Source organism: Anser brachyrhynchus, assembly GCF_964034855.1.
Source record: "Anser brachyrhynchus genome assembly, chromosome: 5".
In the NCBI taxonomy this organism is placed as follows: domain Eukaryota; kingdom Metazoa; phylum Chordata; class Aves; order Anseriformes; family Anatidae; genus Anser; species Anser brachyrhynchus.
This window is the reverse complement of record NC_137699.1, coordinates 4,279,916-4,303,716: the sequence shown is the minus strand read 5'-3', so window position 1 is coordinate 4,303,716 and position 23,801 is coordinate 4,279,916. Positions and strand designations below refer to the sequence as shown.

General features: G+C 34.6%; 1 protein-coding gene across 1 annotated transcript in view; it reads right to left on the bottom strand.

The window, feature by feature from the left end:
* INSC (INSC spindle orientation adaptor protein) overlaps nucleotides 1-23,801 on the bottom strand; it is a 332,365-nt gene that overhangs the window by 57,100 nt on the left and 251,464 nt on the right. The window lies entirely within an intron of this gene.

The window sequence follows — 23,801 nt, the reverse complement described above, 5'->3', positions numbered from 1 at the left end:
ATACTCATCTGTCCTAAATGCAAAGATGCAACTTGCAACATGATTTGACTGCTAAATTTTTTGTATAATCTTAAACAACCAACCAAACAAAAAACTTGCCTTCCTGCATCAGTTCAAGAAGTGGATATGTTATCCTGGTTTATATGCTTAAACAAGATCATCTCCATCATCTTCCAACTCCCTGCCAATTTGCTGTTTTCAAAGAGGAATTACTTATTTTTGCTTTCTTGAATGCGTAAACTGTTTCCATCCAATCGAGTACAAGGCTGACTACTCTATTGCTATCTCCTATCACTGAAATCTTGAAAGTATCTTTATCCTTTTCTGGATTAGAGCAGTAGCAACACTTTAAATTGTGACAGTCATTTCTGGAGTGCTTATCTGAAATGCAGGCAGATATCCCAGAGAACATATTTGCAAACTGATTAGCTCTGGAAGATTTGAGCAGCAGAAATGTCTGGTGTATGTTTACGGACTCTCTATATTACAGAGGCAGCCAAAATTGTGGGATCACAATGTCACTCAGTGAAAGAAAAAAGAACGGATCTTAATTCTGAAACTTAAATCAAGAAACAAAGGAAAACATTTCAAGGTTACCAACATGATAAACACCTTCAGAAGCTGCAGCTGCTAGTAGGGTTGTTAAAATATAGGAACGAAGAAAGGGGAAATTCATGAAAGATGAAAGACAGAGCTGAGTAATAAGAGATAATCAAGACGGTGAAGGCAGTAACATGCTAATCTATGGAGGGACATTGACAGTTTGGATCCAGGTAGTGGCATGGAGGAAGAAACCAGACTGAAAACTATCAGATAGACTAAAGGCAAATGGGAAATCAATTCTTCAGTAATTGGCATGTTTTATGAAAATGAGAGTAGCAGGCAGACTGACAGAGTGTAGTGGAATCATACAAAAACTTTTGGAAGAGAATGAGGAACCAATACAGAATCACAGACTCACAAAATCACATAATCACAATATGTGATCATCTGAAGAAGATAGGGAGGAAGAAAATTGGAAAAGTGATTTTAGGGAACAGTAAATGACAGGGCTATGAATGTGCCCTTCATTAATGTAAACTTTTAAAAATTTACATATAAGCATTCTTTGCCTCCTTTTCAGATCCCACCTTTCCCTGCATATAAAAAATAAGTATCCTGGAGTGAAGTAGGCACTGATTCCTGTGTTGCTGTGGGGCAGGTAATCCAATGTTCTCAAAAGAACCTGAACCTATAGGAAAGGCTATACTGAATTCATCTGACAAGGATACAGTTTCATAAAGAGAAAGGATGTCACTTCAGAGAGGGATATTGCTAAGTTACACTGTCAAATTGCCTGAAAACTGAAGTAGGATTCCCTTTTACAACTTGTTTGCAGATTGAAGGTCTAAGAACTTTATCACTTAACTGCTTGATTATTACTAGGCAGCAATTTAAACTATAGACATTATGCTAAGTATTCTTATATTAATTGAGTTTCAGTAAGTTTTTATAAAATGTTCTGTTCTGCTCAATAACGTTAATTATATGTTCTGTGTTTCATAACTGCCTTAATTTTCTTGAACATAACGGCAGCTTCAATTGCATTTTCCTGATAAACTGATGTGGAACGAAAAGCCATCTGTATAAGGAAGTAAAGCTATACACCACACAAACACACCAAGAACATTCCACTTATTACGATACATTAGATGCACAATATATAACATGCCTTTCCTTAAAAGAGAAGCAATGTCTTTAAAACACATCACTTATTATAGAATAAGGTATTCTTACAGATTTTCATTGGTTAATTATTCTCAGAAATTATGTATAAACAATGGAAGCCTTTGCATCATTTACCAAAAAAGAAAAAAAAGAAAAAAGCGTGTATGTAGGGAGAGGGGGAAGGTTAGAACTCTATTGTCATTGACATATATACCAAAATTACCATTCCTTTCAACAAGGAAAGGATTGAGTTTAAATAGCGAATAACAACATTATCAGTTTAAACTGGAATTATAAACCAGAAAGCTGGAGTGAATAACTATAACACTGCAAAGAATGTAACATTTGGTCTGCAATAAGTTTATGTTTTTCATTCAATTACATTTGTTTATCTAGATTTGGATATATGCATAAAATTAAGAATGGTTAAGTTAGTATATTTATTGTGTATTATAACAATGGGTAGAAACCAAAGCCATCAGCTTAAAAAACAGTTTGTAACCCAAAGTTATTTAGATAGCTTTTGATTCCATGCTGTTAGGGGGGAAAGGAAAAAAAAAAAAAAGGAAGAAAATGAAGAAGTTTGTCTCTAACCACAGTCCTTTTTCCAGGAACCCCATGGGAGCAAGATAGTGCATTGTTACTTAGAACGTGGCTTTTAAAATTCACTAAGACTGCTGTATATTATGATTGGCTTGGGCATTTGAACCAGCATACAATGAATACAGCTGTAATTTTTGCAGTCACAGGGCAATGAATGTTCCATGTTATTTTGCTTGTTGCCTATATGTAGAGAGCAATTTACGTGGGGAACATTACTGTATCTGTCATGTTCTATCTAAAAGCACTGATGCAGAACTGCTTGGAGGCAGCAGCACTGTAGTATTGATGCTCATGGCAGAAGAGATTTAGATACCATGAAAAACTAATGATGTTAACTAAAGAATTCTTCAGTTCACATCAGCAGAAAGGGAACATTTAAAGGGGATTAGTTTAAGAATAAATGGCAAAAATGCAACACATTGAAATTGTGCAAAGTGCATATTGTAGCAATTATGGAGACTTTTTGATACAGTACTGAAGAGCCAAATCATGGCTGTGCTGTATATTACTGTTTAGCATAGACAACTGCCTTTATATGGGATAACTTTTTCTTTTAGGACAGTTAAAAGTTATCTTCATGCTTTAAACAAACATACTGCACTTGTACACAGGCATATGCACCTGTAAAAACTCCCAGATCCTTTTCAGCCAACACACTTCTCAACCCTGCTTAAAAAGTCTCTTTTGCCCCAACGGATTTTTCTTCTCAGTTTCTCCTCTGGGTTGGCTGACAGGGGTAAGGAAGAACTAATTTTGCTTCATCTTTTTTGGCTAGGGAGAAATGACTGCAATAAGGAATGACAGTTCTGCGATGAGACTGGTAAAGGCTATATGGGATCTGGGCAGGGAGTTACTTTAATTTGAGGCTGGAGGAATTTGTCTGAAGTGGTCTGTTTACGGAAGTGTTTTAAAAGCTGATAAAGAAAGGATGGAAATAATCTTTTAGTCTACCCTGCACTGCCAGGGAACCTGACCTCAGGCAGTGAGGACCAGTTAGGAGTGAATGACCAAGTCCACACTGGACTTATCATACACAGTGACCTGCATTCTCTCTTGATGTCAGCCCTAAGAAAAGGAGTTTTGGCTCTTTGTTGAGTAGGACTGCCATCAATTCACAAATCTGTACTGCCTAAGGAAACAGGGTTAATTAACGATTCAGAACTTAAATACTCTATTTCTTAACAAAGGCAACTTAAGATGGAGTTCCTGCTCTGCTTTTCTGATGAAATTTGACATAAATGTATGTATGTACAAATGAACATATATACAAAGCTAGTCAAAATCAGAATATCACAAAACAAAACAACAAAACAGAATAAGAAAATAAAGAGCGTTATCTCTTACCTTGAGACAGAGTGCCCCCTCCAAGTTTTAAATTTGAAATACTGATGAGGATGTTTTCTCCCAGCTGCATCAACTAGTTCCCATTAAAGTGAAGCTATTCTCTTTCAAATATAATCATGGGGTAATATGTGAGTCTCTTATTCACTTACAGCTCAAATTTGGTCAGTTTACAAGTGGAAAACATGAATTCTGGCAGCAGGAGATCTCAGCTTGGGACCCTAAAAACCAATCTGCAAATTTTTATTTTTTTTTCCTTCAGTTGGAACAGTGTTTCTTCAGATCTCTTCTGTTCTTTTCCTGAGATTCATCCTTAAGATAGTCAACAATGGCAACAATGGCCCAGCTATTGTACTAGGACCAGTTTTTTGTTTGTTTGTTTGTTTACATGTACAGCGCAATTTTCAGTCTATTTAATATACCGGCTGGTGAGTAACAGTATGCTGAAACAAACTAGGTCTTTTTTTTAGGTGGCTCCTCTATTAAAATTATCATCTTAAGTATTTGCATATGAGATTAACTGCCTACTGTTTGCTTTTAGTTTATCTTTTACAGTTCCTATATTTCTTCCAGAGTCCCCAGTATGACTCCTAAAAATTATCTAATTATCTCCAAAATTTTATTTTACTCTTCTTCTTCTTATGTAATAGAATTGCAGGATCTTTGGAGACACTACATTTGTATTTCATGTCTGAATAAAACCTAACACAAAGGAACTATGATCTTTGTTTGAAGCATATAAACAAGGCAACAGAACAGATATGTGAGTACATAAAGCAGATTTTATACCTTTGGAAAAAAGAAGATGGAGGAAAATAATGTTCAAATGTGCTGTGCTGCAGCTACTTCAAGTAATTAGATGATTTAGTGCACTGTGTCTTTGAAAAAAAAACACATGAATTTTTGTATCATCTGTCTAATTTTTTATGACAAATTATCTCTTTGCAAACAGTTTTGAGTACTTATTTGGGATGCTCTAAACTGATTATTTTTCATTCCATTTGTGCAAAAATCTCAATATTTCATGCTTTCTTCTGATTCTTTACTTCTTTGAACTTATTTTTAGATATTTGCCTATTCTCTTATGTGTCTTATCAAAAAATTACATTCAGCAACCATACCTTGTGAACTTGGGCAGAAAACCATGCTCAACCCTATTATATTTCCTATAAAAACACTATTTTCTGAACATTTTTTGCAGGTAGTTTTACCACAAAATACCAGCAATGATTGCAGTCTGCTACTCCCAACTACAATAACATGAAAAATTTTCAAGGACAGTCAGTATTAGATCAACTTAAGAAAGGCACTCAGGAGGGTGTAAAAGGCAACCACCAGGGGTTGACTATGTAGTACTTTAAGCACTATAGTTGAGTAGGGAGCATTTAAATCTATTTTCTTTTGACCTATAAAGACTTCTAAGTGAAGAAAAAAACTTTGCAACAGGTACAATCTTTACACATTAATTTTCTGATGCACCAAGTCTTTCTGGAGGACATCAGGGCAAATGTTTCAAGCTAATGGAGGGCATACTGTGGTGATTTGTATCATCTGTCACACACTGAGGACAAGTAGCCATGGGATAACATTTCCTAGAACCTACTGTAGTTAGACAAAAATATTCAATTTAGCTCTTTTGAAATCCATCACAAAGATGCACAGCAGAATGTATAAATAGCTAGACTAATAGACAGGCTGGCATAGAAACATCTGTACAGAACACTGTTCCATTTAATAGTAATTTGTCAAGATAATTGTGTCAAATGCTGTATAACCACAGATGAAGCCAATATTAATAAGACTTCAATCTTTTTTATCAGAATATTAGTAGAGTGCCCCTAGACCTTTATTACTTTTATTTCTGAGGCAGAAGAGAACATTTGTGCTTTGTCCTATCCTATTTTAGCATTTTCCTTGAAATTAATATGATAAAACTATCAAATATTGTGCTCAGAATTCTTTAAAAGAAAAATGATACCATTCAGCATAACATAAAGAAAATACATTGAAAAACAAACAAACAAAAAAAATCAACTAAAAAGCACATCCTACTAAAGAAAACTTTGCAGTTTTATTTACTAGCCTTTGAAACCAGCTTTATGAAATAGTAGAGGTATTCCTGGAACTTTTAACTAGCAAAATCCTAAGAAGAATTGTTCATAGGTACTGTAAGAATGCTGCACTTGAGGAAATGGTGGCCGTTCGCAGTGACTCTTACCGGGGAGGTAAAACCCCATACCCAGCAATATGCAATGATCTCCAGAGCTCAGCACTGTTTGCCAGGAGCCAAACAGCATGCCTTACTTCAACCTGACACGAGTCTAACCAGTATGACATGACTTGTCCCTCGAACTTCTGCAGTTAGGCATTTTACTGCATCAGTGATTTCATTTGATAACAAGATGTAAATGTTGCAATGCTTCATCACAAATGGGAGCAGAAACAGATAGACTTGTGAATCTTTGCAAATATTTGCTTGCACTTAACCTGCTTTTTCAGTAAATAATTAAAATTAAATATTTGTAGGGCTTTAAATTTTATAATAAACATTTCTTATAGCCTAACTAGGAAAGTAAAACACATCCAATATGAAAGGCTGATTTTTGCAGTACAAACTACATCCTTCCAAAACTGAATTACTCAAAAAGCTAGTATCAGGTCGTTAGAAGGACATTTGACCTATATCATAAACTTCTACAGTGAGTTTACTGACACTTTTTGCTCTTCGTGCTTTTTGTGTGCATTTATGAGACCTAAAATTTAACCTCTTATAGCATTAAATTATGGGGAGGTTCTTGTAAACATGAATAAGCCACATCTGTTTCTATGATGGTTGTATGATTCTAGCAATCTTTTCTTTTTCTTTACTTCCATAACTTCCTTTTTGTCTCATCAAGTGAGTCAAGAAGCAGACTCGTCAGAGAAGCTAAGAGAAAGGAGGGTAATAGGAAAATAAGGAAAGATAGTAAAAAAATGATTACACTGGGCAAAATGCAGTTCATCAGACAATATCATCCCATACCAAGTACTAGAAATTGAGCTAGCAGAGCTCACTGTTTGCATTTTGTCCTGCTATTCTAGGTAAGTCAGTGCTGCAACATATTTTCCAGCGCAAATCAAGGTGGAGGAATTAAACGGGACAGAGTATAGGAATACACCTTGTAGGAAACAACCCTGATAGACAGAAGTATGACAAACACAAAGAAACAGTTTTCCAAGACTGTCATGTAAAGGGTGTCTTGCATTTTTCTAGTCAAATGATTAGGAATAAGCAGTACTTCCTTTCTCAGGAAAGTTTTAAATGCAGGTGTTTAAAAGCTTCACTGAACTGTTTCTGCATCTGCAGATAAATCAAGCTGACATATATTTCTCATATTTTTCTGCTTTTGTTATGTTTATTCAAATGTATCACCAGATATGGGTGATCAATGCAGCTCAATAATTATTCATTCTGGCAGACAACACAAAAGTTCTCTCAAACATTCATGAAGTGCAATGATGAAGTGCAGTGCCAACTTTTCACTTTATGGCTTCTCTACATTCTGTAGCAGGACATTCAATGCAGTACTTAATCACAAAAAAAAAAAAGAAAAACAAACAGCAACAAAACACAACAACAACAAAAGGTAAGTGACATTTCAATAACTCAACCAAAGTAGTTCATTATGTATCAGAAACATTACACTGACTTTGGCAGAGAGATCATGTTGACTGTCTGTCACTAAAATATGACATAATGGATACTCTTAACCCATGTTCTTCACCACACATACGTCACCACACATAAATAAAGCACTATCACTTTCTTCATTTGGGCAAAACAGAAATGCAAACTGTTAGAATTACAGCAGAAAATCCAAGGCATAAGTCTGTTTGGAGAGCTGTATCTGGGTAGTATAAGTCAGGCTTGCAAAGTCCTGCTGTCACTCTGGGACTCCTGCACTGCCATAACTTAACATCTGATGAGCCTATCAATTACCATCACATAATAAACAGCACCTCATCATGCTCTACAAAAGGCTGTCCCTAAAACAAAAGGAAACTAAAGCTAACTCAGGAGTCAGTCAAACCTGAAGAGCCCAGCGCAAAAGCACAAACAGAGGTAACAATACGAATTGCCAGATTTTGTGAATAATAGTAAAAATTAAACTGCCTTGGGTACATCAAAGCGCAGCTGCAATAGCTAACTTATTAATGTCTTTTCATTGGCAACTACATCTAAACAATCTGCCAAAGAAACTTTAACAGCATCTCTTGTCATAAATGATTCAGCTGAAAGATATACAACCTTGTGAGCCAGGTGGTGAGAAGTAAAAGAGCCTAACTCCTGCAAGGGATAATTTTTTTTGTTTGTTTTTATTTATTTTTTTTTTTTACAGGCTATACAGAGAAGCCCATACCATTGGCTGATGTAATTTTTTCCTAAGGGCTTTGAATACATTAAAATAGGAAAAATATTTGTTTCAAACCTACTTGCAAAAGTTTTGTTAAGAAATTCCCTGAAGTACTAAAATTATCAGACAAATTCAAGTATCAGTGAACTTCATATTTTGACTACTTGTGTATTATTAGGCACATATGGAAAAGATACTTTCTAATGTCCAGCAAATACCTTGAAAAAATCTATAAAATGCACCATTAAAATCAAATTCCTGTCCTCTCTTCAGCAGACTCAGAATAGCAGACAAGATGCAAGCAGGTCCAAATAAAGGACAAAAAGAAGGATTCTGGTATTTTCTCCAGTTAATTTCACCAAAATTCCAATGAGACAAAGAAAAGTACAAGTGAATTAATAGCAGCACCACTATTGCAATATGTTTCTCCAGCTAAACTGGTGACAAAAACCAAGTGGGAAGAGATTTATTCTTGATTCTAATTTTACTTACTATGACAGTGCCTAAGGGCTACTGCTGACTAAATGGTCATCCCAAACGTTAAGTGCTACTAACAGAGAGAAGCAAAGAGACTCTGTGCAAAATGCCTGCAGTCTCAATGGGTAAGACCAACTTACAGTTGGGGAAAAGGATAAAACACAGCAGAATGCAAGCCTTTTGACAAATATAATGCTTAATTCCAGGGTGGAAGGGGTGTTTGGTTGAATTTGCTTTCCATATTTGAGGTTCCTGGGTTGATGTAGGCACAAGAAAAGCTAAAGGAGAAGAGACACTGAAGTAATGAGGAGTGAGAAGAAGAGGTATACTTTTTAGAAGACTTGAGAAATACACTATCCTTTCTTTCTGATATACCATATTCAGACCAATAAAACATAATTTGATTTTAAGGATCTTTAGCCCTGTGGCAGATGGCAGCCTATAGCAGCATTAGGCAAGTACTATGTTCAGCAGCATTTAAAGTGCATGTCAAAGGAATAATACATATAAAACAAAAGTAGAGAAGAGGAAAATGACAGTTTATTTAAAATATCAGTTTCATTAAAATACCACTTTTCTGCCATACTCAGTCTTGACTTACAGACTTTTCCGTCTTTGCTGAAACATGTGACTTAACCTTTCTATGTCCACAGAACATAATAATTTTCCCCTTGGGTACTCTCCACTTGCATTAAGTGAAACAATGCTTACTTTGCTTTCTCTGATGCCTTAATAAACGTAAGTATTGTAACGTTTATGAATGGTCATGGAATTTAAAATAAACAAACAGTCTGATCTTAAAGATTTCTTGAGCAGAAATGTAAATATGGCAATGACCAAATGGGGAACAACAGCCTTTTGACTAGATAAGACAATTAACCCATTTGCAACTCCGAGGAAAAGAGTATTCAACATTTAAAACTCTAGCTCTGCTGATCACCATAGGCCAGACAGTACAACCATGGTGGCAGCAGGTTTCCCCATGTTAGCTCTACTATCAGCCTTTACTCCTAAGAGGAGTGAAAGAAATAGTGTAGTAGACTCTTGGATGCTATTGTCTAAAAATATTATATGTCATTTGAAGGACACCCAAATTACACACTATTTTGGAGTGCCTGACAATGACTCCCTTAAGCCCTCTTGCCTTCTTGCTTAGCATCAACAGTGCCTGATGTTATTTTTGAAAGACAGACGCTGCAATCCTCATGCCTGCTGTAGACCCTTCCATACAGGTTTGGTCATCATTTCTACAATTTCTGTATTCATTCTGGCACATCAGATAACTCAAGATAGGTTACTGGCTAGAGTTTCTCCCCTGGTAGGTAAATAACACCACTGATTTGATTACAAAAGTAAAGTAGCTGGCAAGAAACTAATATGGATTTGCTGTATTCTTCTCTAAATGAGCACAGCCCTCATTGCCAAAGGACTGAAAAGGACTATTACAAAAATAGTAAATAAGTCACAGACAACATGACTTTTAAAACCAAAGTTTTAAAAATCATCAAGCACAGAAAGAGGTGAAGGTCAACATAGTTACTTAACTTTCGTTCCCTCTTTTTAATGTAATGCAAAATACATCAGAAATAAGGGGTTGAATCACAGTTCGGTAACATTTTACTCATACAGTTAGTATGCATATAGACAACAATAGTATCTACAAATAAGTGGAAGATCAGGTTAACCCTTTAATAAACTAAACTGGAAGAAAAGTAGCACTATGGAATATTTTTTCCACGTTTTTTAGCTGCATTTGGTCACAAGCCTAAGCCCATTAACCTTACTTGTGCTGAGTAACAACCATACATATTTTGGACACTCTGGGGCACATTGGCAGAGTACATTAGGGTTGATTCATGGGTTTGGAAGCAACATGGAGTATGTTTTTTGTGGCTGCATCCAACATGCAGTTCAAAGCAGCTCTATAGGATACCACGTCCCAGGGAAGAAGTAAAGCAGATGGGGATCTTTCCCTGCCCATGTGCTTGTTCTTTTCTCTCCAGAGGGGACAAAACCACCAGGGAAATGGTGCTCCCCTGGGTCCCCTTTTCAAAGACTGCCCTCGTTCAGAAAAAGGTGCACAAAGAATCATTGGAAAACACTGGAGGTTCTATGGGTCTATTTTTGTACTTTATCTATTTCCTACAAATTATTTTATATTTTCGAGTCTTTTTATCTTAAAGCAAATACACACAAGATACTAAAGATAACCTTGCCTTGGCTAGGTTTTTACCAGGGTCTTACAATACTACATTAATAAAATGCCTGGTTTATTTTCCAGTGGTATATGCAGGGTAAGAACACATTCTACAATACATCACAGACATCTTAAATCAATGTGACACATTTAAGTTAATTCAGTTCCTTCTATCAACACAGTATCACTAGCTCTAGGTTGCTCTTATTAGCCATTTCCCTATTTCCTGCTTTTGCTCCCCAGGGAAAAATTAACAAACTAGTTTGTTTAAACTCTTCTTGAAATATTAGCTCTCCTGTTAACTCAATTGACTCTGAAAACTCATTTGGAAAACAGAAAACATGGCATACATCTGGATGACTATACACTATTGTAACATACGCATATTAGTTACTCCTTCTGTATTGCTTAAGGGACCAAAAGTACATTTATCTTTTATGGAAAGTTCTACCTAGCATTAGGAGTAGCAAAAAATAAATACACTCAACATCATGTAATTCCCAAGGCAAACATTAATCAGTTATGAAAAATATTATGGTACAGGTATTTCAGCTTTCTTTTCCTTGTGGGAGTCATAAGGTAAATAATCTAAGCTGCTGGATTGATTATGGAAAACATTAAACTTATGGTGTCAAGATACTTAAGATTTGTGTAGCCAGATATTAATTTTGCAATACTTTTAACTGATGTGATTAGCTTTTTGCTATCTACACAGAGGTTGAAATGATGGTACCTTTTAAAACTGGAACTTAGCTGCAGTAAGCACTTCAGTGAGTAATGTAAAAATGGTATTTTACTAACTGAGGGTTGTGCCAGAACCATAGCTTTTCTACTGAGCTGTAAGCTACCATTTTTCTTAGCTTCTTAGTTTATGGGAACATTTTAAACATTTTTCTGCATAGAGAATATTCCAAAGCGAACATCCATTGATACTATAAGCATCCAAATATAAGTCACTTCTGACCTAACTATGCGTGGAAAATTTCAGTCAGGAAATTCCACTGATGCCAACTAAAACTTTTTTACTCTGATAACATTCTTACAGATGTTGACATGTACTTACATTCCCATACATTTTAGCGATTTTCCCAAGGGAAGCATATTTTATTAGTTTATATTTAATAAAATTTCATTTTCAATGTTTAGAAAGTTTTAGTCTGAAATAGTTAAGCATATGCTATCATGTAAAACTTTTTTCAGTTATCTTGAAAACTTTTCACCCATATATATTAATTAGTGTCAAACTTTTCTAATGTAACACAAGATAAAAGAATCTAAATAGCAAGATGTTTCAATACCATTAAATGAAAAACAGCTGTCCTTAAATGAAACCTAAATATACATGCATGTAGTAATTAATTTAATATTTTTATTCGTGCTATATGCCATAAAATATGGTAGGCATAATAAAAGTTAGGCACAACTGAAAAAATACTCAGAGGGGAAAAAAATATTTTGAAAAAATTGCAGCTTTTTTTCTAGATGATATCATCATACAATGAAAAGTTCTGAAATATTAAATGTTTAATTTGGCTTTGCTCCAAACCAGAAAAAAAAATAACAAAGTTTTGTAATGTAAAATAGACAACTCTAAGTTTTATTCGTTCCACTCAATAACTTCTGTTAAATCAGTGCTATTCATTATGGGTGGATTTCTTTGTGAATAGAAAATAAAATTTTAAAAAAGTCTGTAACTTCAATCCCCAAATTGTTCAATCCCCAATTGCTCATTTTTGTGAAGAAACATGACTTTTTCTCTTTTGGATTTGTTCTTATTTTACTTTTAGATATCTGGCTACATTGCCTTTTTTCAGTGGTCATTTTCTTTAATTTTTCTTTACAACACTATTTTAGTCATAGAAAAAAGAAAATTATTATGACTAATTTAGTCATAGAAGTTAGACTTCACCAATTACCCAAGCCCCAGGATGAGGTGTTACCGATTCTTATTTGAACAGAGCATCTTGACTCACAGCTAATTTTGAACAACAACAACAAAAAAACTTATTTATTTATTTATTCATTTATTCCTTCATTTCTGGTCACCATTCCTTATTCCCATGCTCTTTTCCTGCACTATCTGAAGATTCCATCCTTCCCCCTCTAAGAAGAGCACTTTTTGACAAATCATCCACTTCTACAGCTGACTCCCTAGAAGCAATTCACATAGCGACATCTTCCTTTGTAAAAGATTTTCCACTTTCCACACTTCCAATTTTCATCCAACATACATGAGATTTTGTCCCAGGCACAGTGTTACATGAAAATTCTATTCTAAAACTCTAAAATGCAGATAAAGTAGAGCCAGAATAGATTTGTATTTTCAGAAGATCAGTATGTCAAAGCAGGACAGTTTCAGTGACGAAAGGTCACAATCAGTAATTGATTATGGACAGTTTGAGATGAAGCTTCTTAAATGAGCAGAAAATGTAAGATTAACCCGAACTAAATTTAGTCAGCTAAGATTTTTAGTTTTGCAACTCTTTAATTTTAATCTTTCATATTACTTTTATAAAAAACAAGATTACACTTTAAAATGTTCACACATTTCTGATTTTTGTTTACATGGAAATCTTCATATATAGAAGGACAAGTGCATATGAGAATGTATATCTTAAATGCATAACAACATTGATTTTGAGCCTTTTGCAGGAATTGCAATCAGCAAATATGCTTTAATGAAGCTATAATGAAAACAGTCAAGCTTTCAAATTCAGTGCATATACTTGGAGGCTGTATATTCTGTGCTTTATATGCTTACACAAAACAAAATTAACTGCAAAGATTTGAACTCTAGGTCTTGACACCATACAGCAGTGTTACTAAACTTTGGAATTGTGACCCACATTGGGCAAGTAAGGCCAGAAGAAAAAAATAACAAGTACCTTGATGTGGAGTAGCATCTGAAGTCTGTTTGCTTCCTGTCCCACCCATAGAGTTTCCATTTTCTGAATGCTGAGCAGAGTTGCAGTATCCCTTTCTATTGGATTGCTGAAAGTGCTTCATTCTTTATGATAAATTATTTATAAAAATACTGAATGAACTATAAACCCCCCAGATCTTGGGCAATCACTACCTTAAAGTTCAATATTACTACATTCAGCAATATTATTACCTTATAATTAGGTCTGCTGTTTCATAAACACAACTTACATACCTGAATTCATAGACAGAAGGTCTTGTGTTCAGATACGTTTAGCATGCATAGTCCAAATGAACCCCCTTAGCAAAAATATTCAGACTAGGTCATAAAACAGATTTATTTATGCTATTACTTAATGTTCCATTTCAATCAGCTATGAATTTGACAAGGATGTTCTTTCCCAAACTACTTATACAAACCAATAAATTATAATTCACCTTTTCCCCACACAAATCAACTTTAAACGATAATGATTCCATCCTTACAATTCATGCAATTTGAATCCATTTATTATTTTCTGAACTTTAAACAACAAAATAGCAGAATTAATATGCTTTTCCAAATTTTAATACTATTGTGTCATAATAATATTCAGAACCATACATATTGGACCACCTCACCTAATATTATCTAAATTCTGTCATTTTTAATACTATACTGACTGGGACCCAAATGCCCAAGTGCAATGTCAGGCTAATTTTTTAATTGATATATACTTGACTTTCTCTAATGTTGCTGAACCACACTTACCTCAACAACAACTTCTTTTTACATCTTGGCTGTTTTCTATCCATCCTTGGCCTTTTTGTTCTCCTGATTTTGGTCTTTTCCTATTATTTCTTCAGCTCCATATGCTTCATTCATCTCAGTTCAAACTGCCTTTTTAACCTTTCATAGTCTCTACACTGATTGTATTCTAGCGATTTCCTTACAGAAAAGCAAACTTCTGGCAACAATAGGATGTTATTTAGACCACAAACTAAGAATTTTATACTTCTCAACTTTTTTTTTTTTTGAGAGCTTTAAAAGTAATTCCTTTTGTAAATAAATAAACAAATAAGAACAAAGAGTTCAGCCACCAAAGTTTAGTTCTTTGTGCAATTTTTCTGTCTGTGCTACTACTTGTTCTCAATGGTATGATGCACCAGTGTAGCAAATAAGGCAGCATTTTTTATTTTTATATTTTATTTTTTTAGAATGTGTAACACTGTACTAGGCAACAAGCCTGCAGTGGGAAATATCTGCTCTTGGGTTTTATTACAAATTTGTATTTTGTTTTGTTTTTTTCTTATTTTAGAAAAATTCCTTAATATCCTCTAAGGAAATTAGAGAAACAACAAAAATGCATCATTAGACAATGTGACTACGATCTACAAATTAAGATATGGTTGCAATTTCCAATATTTTCCTCTTAGCACCATTTCTTATGTAGAAACAAAGCAAAACAAAACAAAACAAGAAAATAAAAAACACAGAAAATTATCACAGAGCTTAAAGACAGAAGTCTTCAGGCTTGTATTCTGAACATTTACTTCCAAAGTTTTATTATGATCACTCCACATCTTTTTTTCTCTCACATACCAAACAAACAAATGAAAGAAATAATTATCAAGAAATAACAGAAAACAAAGCTAATACCAGCCAAAAAAGCAAACCACATCAGTAAGCAGCAGCTCAGCACACACAAAGATGATGTGGAGAGACCATGTCATCCAACACTAGAAAGCTGAGCTGCCAAGGGAAAGTCTAAGCTGGGAAAAATTTCAAACTGGTACTATTAAATACCCTTTTAAAAAATAGAATATGAAATAAATTCCCAATCTACACTGAAAATTTAAGTGCTTTAAATACTAAATGTATGTAAAATTTCACACTGATTAGCTCTAGTTGGCCACCAGTATCAAAGAAAAACAAACCATTTTACAAAAAACTACTTATTAAAAGTGGTTACTAGGCTTATTCTTACAAAGACCTCAAGTTTTTACTTCTGTTATAAATATACCTGCACAACAGATATAAAAGATTCATTCAATTCCTAAATCCTAGACAGACTATAAACAAGTGTAGAACTTGGCTGAGTGATTGTAATTGCTTTTTGAAACAGAATTGAATTTGAAGCAATTGCCTGAAAGCCATACTATAGATGCCAGTTATCAAAATTAATACAAATTCTATAAATATTGCAAAGGTAAATTAACTGTAATGTAGGGGAGAGAGTTCTAAGAAACTCATCCTGTGCCTAGTTACAGAATGGAACTAGTGAGATTAGTTTTTACTCTATGTACTTTGTTAATATATTTAAGTCAGGGAATTCATATTGTTCAATGCAAATGAAAATGCATTTCTTTAAAAAAGAAACTATCCATATACACTCAATATCAGCAGTACTGTGAGTTATAGCATTCACATCAAACCTAGGGCCTGACCCTGCATTACACATAAAGAAGAGGGAAGGAGAAGTAAAATATACCTATAAATAGTAATCATACTTTGCTACGTGCCACTGAAATTAAACCACAGTTTCTGTGGCTTTACTCCTATATGAAAGAAAATCCTTCTACTAAATTGACTGCTGGACACCTGAAACTTACTTTATGGCATAGAGATTAAAAAGTAGAGGTCAAAAAGATGTTCAGCTACCATCTTCCCATGAATGTTTATCAAAATTATCGGATTGAGCCTTTCTACCTTCTAAGGCAGAGAGCTGTGAATATTCCTTATGTTCTGCAGCCTACCATAGAGAAATCAATGTCTCTCACATACCTCTTATCTTCTGATGATCTGGTTCATCAGGCTACTTTAGAGATACTTTCGAACCCACAAATTGCTAGCTGGTTTGAAATTTCCTATAATGAGTTCTCCATCCCTAGTTCAAAGTAAATCCAGTACTCAGGATTAGGGAGGGAGTGATTTGACTAGTGTGTGTGCAAGGTAATTATTTCTTTTCTAAAAGTTTAACCTCAAGCTTTCAATTTCACATTATTTAGATTAAATCATCAGCATTAAATATATGGATATTACAACCTGCCAAATCGTGCAGAATATAACTTTAGCACTAAAAAATCATGCTGTACTCTGTTACTCTTTTAGATGCCTAGTACCTATTGTGTGACAGCAAAGAGGATCTTTGGCATGAAGCAGTGTAGTCAGGACCTTTATCAGGAGCAACTGAAAAACCATGGTGAAATGATCACAGTGTTCTGCTGAAGGAAATTATGAATACCATGGGTACTCATAACAACTGTACATATGGGTACAGTTGTTGCATAATGCTCCACATTGGGCACCCCGAGGGAAATAATGTTAATTTAGTTAGATCTTAGCTTCTGTCTCACCTTAAAACTTTGGTGTCCCTTTAGGTCAGCTAAGGCTATGTAAGAGGATGTAAGCAAAGACATATAAAACTGGTTTTTTGTGTTTTTGTTTTTGTTTTGTTTGTTTGTTTGTTTCTTTTCAGCATCATATCGATGCAGTGAAAGCATCTTGAACACCACAGAATGGTTCATATTCAACAGTAGGGTGAAAGGAGTATGCACAACCAACTGCCTGCTTATTCTTGAAGCACAATAGGAGGCATACATTTCTTCTGTGATAAAATATCAGTGAACCATGTCATTCCGCATGTAAAGTCAGATAAAATACTAATAACAACTTTTCATGATGTATTCACTGAAACTTGAAGAATTCATTTCAGATAGGCTCATGCTGCTTTTGTGTTCCCTTCCCCTAATCATTAGAGTGATTTTACCTAATTTAAATGGGACATTACAGTAAAACATTAGGAGTCTTGAATGCTTGTGTACGTGCATGTCACTGCACATGAAAGGACACTTAAAGGAGGAAAAACCCTCACTAATAACCCAATATAGAAGTAAATTGAATGAATCATGCTAAGATCTGACTTCACAGCAGTAAGACAATGCATCTCATCATTCCATGAAAACAAAATGAGACAACCTTGAACTCCACACACAATTTGTACTTTGAAGGGCAGGCAAACTTACAGGAGTTTCATAGGCAAGAAATACAAGGCCCACAAACGGCTGAGTTTCATATTAATCTCTATCTTCATATTTAAAATCTGCTGTCCTTCCTCCTATTGATTTGTGTTTGTAAGGGATTTCTTTATACATATTAACTTAGATTCTCCATATAAGTGTCAAATTCAGTGAAAGCTATGATAGACAATGGGAAATAATACGGGCAGTTCAAAACAAATGCAGAGTGGAAAATGTTTTCTATTAGGTCCAGAATCCTTTCAGATACTTTCAGAGAGGTAGGAAGGATGGTTGACCGGTACCATCAGTCTTATGAGAATGTTTGAATATATGTCCTGTTGGTGCCACAGGGCATGTCATACATCAGCTTCATGTACATTAAGATAAGAACATAGAAAATGAGAGGTTCAAACTCACTAATCACTTTCAGTAATACCGGCTCTGAGTTTATGAAACTGGCTAGTTGTGATGAAATGACATTACTTTGACCCTGCTTTGACATCCATTAGTAAAGAACATAGTGTAGAGAGAAAACAGTCTAGTACATCACTGAAAGTCTGCAGACCTCTATTTACAGCCATAATGTCAACATTCCTCCAAATATAATGCTTCCCTCAAAGATATTATCAACATACAAATAAATCATTTCACTTACTGGAAAGGCAAATTCTGTGCTTATATCAAGCAATTACTTCTCTACAGTCCATGAAGAGGAAGGACAGGAAAAATGAAAAGTCAACTTCCTTTCCAACATTGCCACACTATGGAATTCTACTGGCTTACTTGCTCAGCTACAAATTGGGAATGATCCCTCATGATTTTAAATGGTGCAACCTCAGTGGGACTGAAAGGGTCCATTGGGTTGTGACAGAAATTATGATACTGAACCTACGAGAAGTATGCATTACTTAGCTGAAATTTAAAGTTAAACACAGTATACAAATCTCTCCTGAATCAAAAGCCAACATACTGTATTACTTGGCTTTCTCAATGCTCTACCAGGACTACAGAATTAGCTCTTCTTATCAGCAACTGTCACTTGTTGTAAGAAATACAAAGCATACGCAGCTATGAAAGAAAGAACCAACTTCTGTTTTCAGATTATATCATTGATAAAATTCTGTTGCAGCACTGAATTATGGCAATGGCAAAGAAAGAATCGATCCTGATTACAGAGCAAGTTTGTACACCTCGTAGCCCTCTGCCACCTAATTTTACAGGAGAGCCAGCTGTATCTACATAACAGAGATGCAAGCTACTATGGAGGAGGAGGAGTAGGGTGCTCTGCACACCTTCCAGAGTCCAAGCTCACTTTGATGGTTCCAGCTACTGCAGACTCTAGCATCAACCCATATTATGTACACAACATAAACACTCAGTTATCTGCCCCTGCTTCCATAAAATATGAGTCCAGAACTTCACAGAAATACTATATCTCATAAGCTAAGCATTTATTTATGTGATTGTCAAACCATAGCTGGACCTTCATACTAAAGCATGGGAGAGAATTAATTTCAACGTTTCCACACAGTGTGGTTGAGTTGAGTAGGCAGTCTCTGTTGTCCAAGCATAAAATCTCTTTTTTTTCTTATTTGGTACTTTCCTGAAGAGAATTTCATTTGACTACAATCTGAGGAACTGGCACAATTTTAAAAATCCCTGATTTATTTAGTATTATTTTTTGCACTTGTATATGGTACATATACCTAGGAGGTAATCCATAGTATAAAACAAAATTTTATTGAAATACTACACAAAAGCTGAATAATCATTAGGAGAAAAAAAGACATAGAACTGATTTTTATTATTTTTTTTTTGGTATTACTTTGAGCTCAATTTTCCCACATGAAGTCAATTTTGCAATTATCAGGTTTACTGTTAACTTAGTGACAGCAAGGACATTTTCCTTTATGTATAAATGATACCAATGAGGTTAGCCAACACGGAACTGCACACAGAGTAGTTGTTGAAGAGATTAAATAATGCAGTAGTAACTCCATTATATTGATTCAGGATAAAAAAATTTTGCTGGGAAAAAAAAAAAAAAGCTATCTTAAAAATGCAATGAAACAAACAAAAAAAAAGGAGTAGGATACACATTCTAAAAATATGCACTTTGCCATTCAATTTTCTACATGTAAGGCCAAATTCTTTGTCTTTGGGTTTAATTTTAGCTTCATTCTACTGCAGGTAAGTCTTCTGCAAATTCTAGCCTGAGGGTATACTTTTTTTCCTTTGTGTTTAATGCTGTTTGAAGCTGTATGAATGGAACTTGTGAAATTCCCAGCATCACAAGAGAGGTTTGTGTTTTCCATTTAACCCCTGAGTTCTAACTTCTGCTCACAAATTGTCTGAGCAGTATGCTACATGCAGCATTTTTCCACATGCTGATATGGATGTTGGGTGCCATTCAAATGAAAGAGGAGCATTTTTATTCAAATGTCAGTTCCACTTAGACATCAGTATTTTTGACTATAAAAGCCCTATGCGAATGTAATGGAAAGCATGGAGGATCTAGATAATACTTGAGTACTTTTTTCAGTAAGAAAATAAGATCAAATGTTTGTAAGAAAAGAGACCAACAAAGGATGTGCCAACAATCATAAGAAGAAAAGATTTAAATCACACGGGCAGATATTTGGCAAAGACTACAGCAGTTTATTTTTATAGACAAAGTGAAAGCCTTATATAAACAGAGAAGGAACTGGATGTACTAGCTTTAAGGCTTTATTCAAAGAACTTATACCTGAAGTTAATGTATTTTTAGGACTGATAAAACAAATGTAATTTAGAGTGTTCAGTGTGCTAAATCTACTTGGCATGCTCTACAGCTTCCTCTTTGCTGCTGTAAGATTCGCTGCCTATAGCTTTTGGCAGTCCCAACAGGGTTAGCTCTTTCCACTAACAAAATACAAAATGCAAAATTAATAAAAGGACCCTTTGAAACTGACAAAAGTGCCTCAGGCAAACTATCTGCCCAGCAGCTGGTTAAAATTTAATCAGTTATTTCTTTCCAGTCCTGTATATCTTTTGTATGGAGCTCTCCAGACTGAGTGTGGCCAAAGTTTGTTAAAAAGAAATAATAGATAAGTCTCTCTCTTTCAGTAAATTAGCTGCAGAGCTAATTTATTTCTGGTTTAAATTCACAAACTAATTGTTTTGGTCTCTTCAAAGGCATCTGAAAGGTCTATTAATAGATTTTATTTAAATATAAGAAAATTAATACCTAAAAACTTATTTGGATTATGATGAAACTGTTACTCTTCAATTCATTTAGTTTACCTACTTAAAGACCTGTAAGTAAAAGGATGCATTTTTTTGAGCCATTTAGTACTTTAAGAGTGGACTTGCATATGTAGATCAGTTTCCTTTGTAGTATCAATCTCATCTTTGAAGCCTTAGGTTAGACCTTCAAAAGTAACAATATGTGAGAAGTGTTTTGCATAGTTTATGTAAACTTTAATTCCAGGAATATATTTCCATGTACAAGACCAAGCATATAGAATTTTAGCTTGGTTTGAATTCTTAAATTACAGAACTTAGAGCTGCAAAAACTTGTTGCAGAAAAAAACATTTTTAATAACTTTCAATAAGCCCTTATACTCTATTAGCATCTGATTTGTCAATGTTAGTGCTCAGAAACTATTGGTTTAGAAAAGGATTCTTACCGCACATAGTTCATTCCTGCCATCAGAGAGGAAGATTCCCCTGAGAGCTTAAAATAGAGACCGGTATAGGAATGGTGTTCTAGGAAGTAAATAAGTGAATATGAGAAGCACTGGTCCAAGCAACTGTTTAATCTAATTATTTTTAAATGTTATTTTTGACATCATGATAAAGGACAGCTTTTATAAGGGACGTGAAGAATGAAGTGAGATTCAGAATAGAGCATCCAAACATTTCATTTTGCCTATTTCCATTGTCTTTTCTTTTTCATGTAGCTTTTATGGGGCTATCTAAAATTGTTTTTCTTTTGTAAAACTCTTGACTTTTCTGCATTTCCATCCACATATTCTATTAGCAGTGTTTACTACTTTTACACTTACTATGAGTCTTTATAGGACTTCCAGGGAGCCTTTTAGGTGGTTGAATAATCTTGACATCCCCACCAAATTTCTTGAGTCCACACATCGATGTGAAGAGGGTCATCCTTCTATAACACTCCAAAAAACTTTATTTGTTCTTATTTATTATAGCTATTCTTATGAATTGTCTTTCTCTGATATCACTTATCATGCCAGAGTAGATACGTAGTGTATGTGTTATTTAATCTTTTAAAACAAGAAGAAAAATCAGACTGAAGAAGAATATAATTGGTACAAAGATTTTTTACAGGCTCTTTCAGGTTATTGCCTTGACATATTGATAGCCACAGAATACAGAGAAGATAATTTTTTTGTGTGTGTGTTGGCCTTTTTTTTTTTCATAGGCTTTGAAGATTTATATATATGTGCATTTAAGTATTAGCAAGAGGATAAAGTTTAAAGATGAACTTTGGTTATGAAAGATTTATTTTTTTTTAATTCAGTGTTATTATTAAAACATAAAACCAGCCGTAGGAAAGAAGCTACATCTTTTTAATTTGTTTGCTTGAATTACAACTGGAAATGTACCCAAAATAGGGATTTCATGGTAATTTCTTTTTGGTATACCACCTGTTAACAAAACAGACATGGACTTTTATTAACAATTCATAGTATCATGGTGGTGTCAAGTCATATTTACAGAGCAAAGTAAGGAAGTTTATTGTGACCTAAAACTCCAGTGTAGAATGGAGTCACTGAAAGCTTATGTCTGACAACCTCTGCAGCTGCATGATGACATCCCTCCATGCCCGAACAGGTTTCCCTTGATTCATAGATGTCCACATGTATGTATAATGTTCATTCCAATACTCATCTTCTGCCACGATCACTCACTTGGTGTTTAATCAGCTTTAATAATTCTACGAAATTCTGCAATTCCTTATTTTCCCTGAATTTTTATTTCCAGGAATAAAAAATGAATAAGAATGCTCAAGTCTTTCAATCCAGTTGAACAACTTGGTATTTAATAAATTCATAGCACAGGTAGCTAGCTTATTACAGTCACCTCACTAGTATATGTTTACCCTAATGTTCTTGCAGTAGCAACTAATAAGTTGTTTCAGTAACATTGTGCTATGTAAGACAGTGCCTGAGGCTCTCCATCGAGCCCAGAAAGCCCAAGGCAGGCCCCAACTACACCTACACATAAACAGATTCAGTTTCAGCTGGAAATGCTTTCAAGCTATTTACCTTGAGCAGATCATATGTCTTTTCCTAAGCAACCAAGATAACATGGCCAATAAAACCTCCAAGCACAGCCTACTTATGGGCAACGATTTTGACAAATGATTTTCTTCATAATCTGAATATATATTCTTTACTGATATGGCTTTCTACTTAGTTTTAATAAAACCAAATGTCATTAATTGCAAATTGCAAAGTTCCCTCTTCATTCTTCAAATCCAGCAATGTAAAAATAAGAATACGAATACTAAGGCATTACAAGAAGAGCTAAATAAATCTGCATTTAACTAACAGAAATAAACCAAAACTGCAAACTCTACATTTTAGCTGAATATTCATTGAGAGAAATAAATTCCTTTTATCACAACAATTCTGTTGTGTTTATCCATCTCTCCTGGTATGCTCTGTATATGTTTATGCTATAATGTTACTCACTCATCCATTACTACTCAATTATTAATAAAATAAAATGATGTTGCATTACTACCAAGCATCCACCTATGTAATATACAGCCCCTAATGCTTTTGAAGTCTTGAAAATACCTAATTGAGGACAGACTCTGGGTCTGTGCTCCCACAATTGAATGACCAGAGTTCTATACCTTATTTTTGCTTAGCTCAGGAAATTGCGCTATCAGCTCTGATATGAACACCTAACTCCACCTGTGCTTAGATACACAGTCACAGCACTGCTACTTTATGTATCCTACAAGCTGAGGGGCTGTGTACAGTAAATCATTCTTGTGCTTCTGTAGCTCTGTCAGGGATATTCTGTTGGCTTTCTAGAGTTCAATTATCCAATCGACAATTAAGCATGATCTAGCAGTAATCCAATGCACATATATCACCTTACACACGAATGTCTCCTTATAAATGACTGAAAAGAGATGT